The sequence below is a fragment of the Aulonocara sp. 'chitande type north' Nkhata Bay genome, linkage group LG5, assembly GCF_057382095.1.
Source record: "Aulonocara sp. 'chitande type north' Nkhata Bay isolate Kocher_YH1m ecotype deep benthic linkage group LG5, A_spYH_male_GT1.1, whole genome shotgun sequence".
Classification (NCBI taxonomy): domain Eukaryota; kingdom Metazoa; phylum Chordata; class Actinopteri; order Cichliformes; family Cichlidae; genus Aulonocara; species Aulonocara sp. 'chitande type north' Nkhata Bay.
In genome coordinates this window covers 41,405,042-41,411,257 of record NC_141348.1, presented here as the reverse complement: position 1 = coordinate 41,411,257, position 6,216 = coordinate 41,405,042, and the positions used below count along the sequence as shown (strand labels likewise).

At 41.7% G+C, this 6,216-nt stretch overlaps 1 long non-coding RNA gene across 1 annotated transcript; it reads left to right on the top strand.

Annotated features, from left to right (window-relative positions):
- The first annotated feature begins 706 nt into the window (after window positions 1–706).
- Window positions 707–5,585, top strand: LOC147331343 (uncharacterized). Its single transcript, XR_015129184.1, has 3 exons — window positions 707–1,528; window positions 3,555–5,051; window positions 5,145–5,585. It is a non-coding gene; the product is annotated as an uncharacterized LOC147331343 (long non-coding RNA).
- Window positions 5,586–6,216: the final 631 nt, after the last annotated feature.

The following is a 6,216-nucleotide window of genomic DNA, read 5'->3' as shown; positions in this document are numbered from 1 at the left end:
CCATTTACCAAGAGCTACGTCAGAAAACATTCTGTTAAGAAAAAACATTTACTGATGTTACTGAACGACGAGGACCCAGTGTTGAGAAAACTGACGGTCGATATCATTAAAAATCACCTGATCGACACTATGCAGAATCCAGCCCTGTGTGATGCTGAAGAGGCTGAAAATTACAGGTTATCTGTGGAAGCCTGTATCAAGAAGGTGGTGACCGAAAATGCCAGTTCACTTTCCTGTTTTGAAAAAGTTGATGCCATGATTTTTATAGATTTTCAAAATGTCTTTTAAAAAACTTCATTATTTGAAAAACAGTTGTTTTTTTTTTTTGAAGGGTCAGTGTGAGGCATGAAAATGTGGTTTGTTGCCTCAGGGACATGCTATTTCGTAGAGGATTATTAAACTGATTTTCAAAATGCTTTTTAAAAATTATTAGCTCAAGGATTGCCATTTGGATTAGCAGCTGGATTAACAACTTCATTTTAAAAATCCTGCTTTCAAAATAACCAGTCATCACATTACTCTAGGAGTACAATGCATTTTGCTAACAATACTATATACGTTACTTTCTTCAACCAAACTTTAAGAATGCCAAGAGTATATATATATATATATATATATATATATATATATATATATATATATATATATATATATATATATATATATATATATATATATATATATATACACACACATATAATTTCTGCTTGTTTAAAGAGCTAATAAATGCTGTTATTGCACGTGCCTCAAAAGAGGCAAAGGTGTTGCCATCTGACATGATTCAGCAGCGCCTCTTCACAGCTCTGTGGGCACAGGTTGAACAGAAAATTCTAAAAGTTACACAAACAGGGTTAATAAAACTTGAAAAGGTGATTTTTAAAGACATCACAAAGCGGCTGGACATTAGCCCTGATCTCGTGATCATTGCGCTAGCCGTAGGTCAGCCGTACCTAGAGGTGATCATTTCCATATTTGAAGATCACCTCTTCCGTAAAAAAAGCCTACTGGCAAGGTTCTTTTCATGGTGCGTTAGAGCCGAGGATGATGAAGACGCAGAAGCTAAAGCAATTTCTGAAACACGTTTAGAAGAATTTAAAAGTAATATATTTCCAATACTGGAGAAAAAATCATCATCTGGCATTAGTGTCAGCACACTCATTCAGTGTGAAAAATCAAACTTGCTTACAGTCATTTCTTTCACAATTCAACAATAAAAGCTGAGTTGCCCCATAAACTCAAATACATTAAGGGTTTCAACTAATCCTTTAACGTTTTGGAGCAAAGGTTGGTCTCAGATTAACTTTATTGCTGGCAAAATGAATGAATTCAAGTTTTACATGAGTTGAAGCTGTTGGCGCCTTTCTGTGCCTGAGCACGCATGCGCATGTCATATTTTTGGATACTACGGGGTCTACAATGCACTTTTGCAAGGACTGAAAGCCACCTGGCCGTCTGCCTTAATGCGAACACGAGGCTTTTTACGCCAGGAGCTGGATCCAGCTAAGGTGTTCATCTCAACTTTCTGAAGGCAAGTACTGTTTCTTTTAATGTGTATTTATATGTGTTTACTACCTCATTTAAGATCCCCCCTAGACTGTTTTACTCAATCGTGCTGCTTGAATGCCCTCGTGAGCAACTTTAATGTTTTCCATCATGAAATAGTGCTTTAAAGTTTTCGTATAAAAATCGCCATGTCACAAAATAATGTAAATCCGACAAGCATCCCTTCCAAACAGGCGCGCTCATGTCTGACAAGCCTCCGCGACACCCCCTACGTGTATTTCATGTAGGGGGTGTTCGCCATACCACCGAACGAAAGAAACCCGACAAAATAAGCTAGCTCGCTCATGGCTGACGACCAACAGCGGCAACCCCCCCCCCCCCCCCCCCCCTTTTATTTTTTATTCTTAAATAAATAAATAATTTCGGGGGCCCCCGCTGCCATGTTGTTTAATTTGTTCAAATCATATTTAGCCAAAAAAATGTGGTTTAGTTTCTGTGTGAACGGGGTGGTGGAGTCCTCCACCGAGAACACTCACGTTAACTTTATCGAGTGGGGAAAAAAAAGTTAGCTTGTTTATATTATGCTAACATAGCTGTGTCGCTAGCGGTCACGTAGCACATCATTATATACCAGCTAGCCCAACTTCAGTAACCCTACAAACGTCACTGCTGTTTAGTTTCCTGTCTTCATTTATGCTGGAAGTGATAACAGCTGTAGGGTTTAATTTGTTTCCAAAACCCCGCAGTCAGGACATGCTATATTGTATTTAGATAGAAGTTAGCAGGGAGTTAGCTTGCTAGCTTCTAACCCCGTTAAATGTCATAAATTCCGTTTTCATGGATGCCTGGATGTTAAACTCAATTGTTACACCTGGTAGAACAGAACGCTGATCATTTTATTAAAGATGAAAGACTTTAGACAGTTTTTCAACTCTCAATAATGCCATAGTGATCGTTTGATATGTGAACCTGCAGCGGAGTTTAGGTCCAGACACGGCTAGTGACGTCAGACTGAACAACCGGATTGGTGTTAGAATTTACCATGTCAGCCAATCAAAAAAATGATATGGCAACATGCGGCACTTGGTTGTTTAGGGAGAAGGTGCAGTTTTAGGAGTGACACCCGCGACGGAAAGCGGCGAGCAAAAGAAAGAGAGCGCAAGTTTTCATATGTGAGACATTAGTGATGTTTAGCGTTTTTGGAGGCTAGAGTTGGTGTGTAGTGTAGTTATTGTTTTGTATTGTGTCAGTTATACTGCTGAATGTCACATTTGCTCCAAAAAAGCCATCAAAAGCAGATTCTAGTGTAAATGCTGTTCCCACAGGGAAAACAGGACTGATACACCTCCTGTTGTCAGACCTGCAGGGTTTAGGCCTGTGCTGTTCTCTTCTGTCTTATACTGAACACAAACTTTTTTTTCCTTTTTTTTTTAATTTTTTTATTTTTAGGGTTACTGAGGTTGGACTAGCTGGTACATAATGATGTACTACGAGATCACTAGCGATACAGCTATGTTAGCATAACATAAACACAGTGAAGCTGGAGGATGAAAGCTAACCTTTTTCCATTCGATAAAATTTATGTGAGGGTTCCCAAAGGTTAGGGACGAATTCAATCGCATGGCAGGATGCTGTTGCAGATTAAACAGCGCCTCTTCACAGCTCTGTGGGCACAAAATAGAAGTACTACAAGGACATAGGGAAAAGGGACAAAGAGGGGAGGGATATAAAATATTCCAAATGTTTCTTGAATTGTTAGCACAGTGTATATGTGTATGTATCTATCCATCGATTCACTTACGCCAGGGGTGGGCAAATCCAGGCCCCGAGGGCCGGTGTCCTGCAGGTTTTAGATCTCGCCTTGGGTCAACACACCTGAATTGCATGATTAGTTCGTTACCAGGCCTCTGGAGAACTTTAGGACATTTTCAGGAGCTAATTTAGCCATTTATATCAGCTGTGTTGGTTCAAGGACACATCTAAAACCTGCAGGGACACCGGCCCTCGAGGCCTGGAGTTGCCCACCCCTAACTTCCGCTTTTCCTTTTCAGGGTCGCAGGGGGTGCTGGAGCCTATGGCAGCTATCTCAGGGCGAGAGGCAGGGTACGCCCTGGACAGGTCGCTAGTCTGTCACAGGGCTAAACATTCGTACTCACATTCACTCATACCTATGGGCAATTTAGATTTTTCCAAAAACAATGGGCAATTAAGATTTTTCACGTGCCTCCAAAGACGCAAAGGTGTCGCCGTCTGACATGATTCAGCAGCGCCTCTTCACAGCTCTGTGGTCACAAGTTGAGCAAAAGCCTCTCAAAATCACACACAGGGGGATTAAAAAACTTGAAAAGGTGATTTTTAAAGACATCAAAGCGGCTGGACATTAGCCCTGATCTCGTGATCATTGCGCTAGCCGTAGGTCAGCCGTACCTAGAGGTGATCATTTCCATATTTGAAGATCACCACTTCGGTAAAAACCTGCTGGCAAGGTTCTTCTCGTGGTGCGTTAGAGCCGAGGATGACGAGGACAAAGAAACTAAAGCCATGTCTGAAACACGTTTAGAAGAATTTAAAAGTAATATATTTCCAATAGTGGAGGAAAAAATCATCATCTGGCATTAGTGTCAGCGATTATGATGATGATGAAGAGGAACATGTGAGCGCACTCATTGATGCTGTGCTCACACGTGTTGAAAATAATTCGCACTACAGACCTTCTAAAAAACTCCACAGGTACCTGTTAAAACACGTGTTGTAATTATAATAAAGGTCAATCAAATGGACCAATATGGCAAGGCCATGATGATCCACTTGGTAAAATAAATCCGCTTGGCATCTTTCTTGGCCTTAAGACAACAATTCTTATGGCTAAAGATCCAAACGGGACACACAAAAAAACACATGTTGTCTGACAACAGTATCAAAGATCTGCATATACATGTATATAAACTGAAAGATCTCGACCGGGCCATTTACCAAGAGCTACGTCAGAAAACATTCTGTTAAGAAAAAAACATTTACTGATGTTACTGAACGACGAGGACCCAGTGTTGAGAAAACTGACGGTCGATATCATTAAAAATCACCTGATCGACACTATGCAGAATCCAGCCCTGTGTGATGCTGAAGAGGCTGAAAATTACAGGTTATCTGTGGAAGCCTGTATCAAGAAGGTGGTGACCGAAAATGCCAGTTCACTTTCCTGTTTTGAAAAAGTTGATGCCATCACCCAACGGCTGTTCATAAAACTCTGGCCTAGACTTAAAAAGATCAAAGTTGATAATGTGATATTCATCAGTGATTGTCAGGGTCCCTGAGCAGTTATGAATTTTATTATTATTATTATTGTAGTATGTATATTTGGTGTTGCTGTCCTTCTCCCTGTTTGCGTGTGTGTGTATATGTGTTTCAGTGGGCGCCTTCAGGCCTGGTGGGTGTGGCCCTGCTGATGGTCTGGCCACACCCGAAGCCACACACCTGCTGCTGGTCAGGCCTCGTCGGGGGTGCTACTTAGGAGAGTCTTGGAGCTCCCACCGACGCGGGATCATTGCGTGAGTCTCCACGTTAGTCATCCATTTGAACTGAGTTAGTGTATGTATGCCCGCGGTTATGTGTCCTGACGGCTGCGTCTATTGTGTCCCCAGGAGAAGTGTGGAGCGCCAGACAGCAGCCAGCACGAGGAGTGCTGAGACACGGACTGGTCACGGAGAGACACGACACGGGAGTCAGGGGAAACCACGGGGATTTATTGTTGTTATTTCCACACACTGTAAATAAACGTACTGCTTGTACATAGAGCACCGCGCCTGGGTCCTCCTTCCCCACACCCCCCACGGTTTGCCATGCCAAACCGTGACAGTGATATGGTTTACAGCTCTTTAATACAGAAATGGAACAGAAATTATTCACTGTCTACTTTAGCAGAAGGTTTTTAGCTGAAGATAGTTTAACCAGCTGTTTTGCCAACACCTTCATTTTTATCATTTAGCATCATTTTAGAATATAATACATTACTGTAGATCAGGGGTCCCCAATCCCAGTCCGCGAGGGCCGGTGTCCCTGCAGGTTTCAGATCTCACCCTGGGTCAACACACCTGAATCACATGATTAGTTTGTTACCAGGCCTCTGGAGAACTTCAAGACGTGTTGAGAAGGTAATTTATCCATTTAAATCAGCTGTGGTGGATCAAGGACACATCTAAAACCTGCAGGAAACCAGCCCTCGCGGACTGGGATTGGGGACCCCTGCTGTAGCTCAAACAGCATATGAAGCATTTAAATTCAGACCAACCTTATAACCGTATAACACCGATGGGGAACAATGTGTTCTGCAGAATACTCTTGATACTTTAAGAGCAATTTGCCAATAATACAGATTCATGTGTAGTAAGGTGGTTTCATTGCTACTTTTATTAAAGGAGTGCTTCTAAAAATTGAGGTGGTCATCTCCGCTTGCATTTCTGTAAAAGCCACAGCATGCCACCTTGGGTAAGAATATGTATTCTTAACATTTTGCTGTCACAGTTTAGCTGTTTTCATTTCCACTGACACATCAGCTCCTAAGACCACAATACTACTACCAAAGTACTACAAGGATCTGGAGAAAAGGACAGAGGGGGGATATAAAATATACCAAATGTTTCTTGAATTGTTAGCACAAGTGTATATGTGTATGTATCTAGTCGGGTTTCTATGCAGTAGTGCTCACTTGTTTTC